At 33.2% G+C, this 564-nt stretch overlaps 1 protein-coding gene across 3 annotated transcripts in view; it reads right to left on the reverse strand.

Moving 5' to 3' along the window:
- The window catches only part of FOXJ3 (forkhead box J3), a 131,927-nt gene that overhangs the window by 37,624 nt on the left and 93,739 nt on the right, over positions 1-564 (reverse strand). The window lies entirely within an intron of this gene.

A 564-nucleotide genomic window follows, 5' to 3' on the forward strand; every position in this document is an offset into this window, starting at 1 on the left:
AGAGAAAAACAAATATCGTATATTAACGCATGTATGTGGAACCTAGAAAAATGGTATACATGATCTGCTTTGCAGGGCAGAAGTTGAGACACAGACATAGAGAACAAACGTATGGACACCAAGGGGGGAAAACCACGGTGGGGTGGGGATGGTGGTGTGCTGAATTGGGCGATTGGGATTGACATGTATACACTGATGTGTATAAAATTGATGACTAATAAGAACCTGCAATATAGAAATACAAACAAAAAAACAACTAATACTAAACTTTCTTTGGGTTATTTGTATGGAAATATGTTAATATACTTTTTCAGACATTACATGAAATTTCTAAAAATTTTATATGTTCTGGTATAATGTTGTAAGTCATAATTCTAGTTATTACTTTAAGTTGTATATCTCAGAAATAACTAAATTTCCTTGTCAACTGCATTATTATGAACTTTCATCAAATCTTTAACCGTGGTCATTTTTAAGTCTTGTCATTTACAGACAGTTCTGGGTGTACGCTGATGCTTTTGCAAAAATGTTCCTATAAAAGGGTTTCATCTTCAAGGAATTCAT

This window comes from Neophocaena asiaeorientalis, unplaced genomic scaffold (assembly GCF_003031525.2).
Source record: "Neophocaena asiaeorientalis asiaeorientalis breed wild unplaced genomic scaffold, Neophocaena_asiaeorientalis_V1.1 scaffold478, whole genome shotgun sequence".
Classification (NCBI taxonomy): Eukaryota; Metazoa; Chordata; class Mammalia; order Artiodactyla; family Phocoenidae; genus Neophocaena; species Neophocaena asiaeorientalis.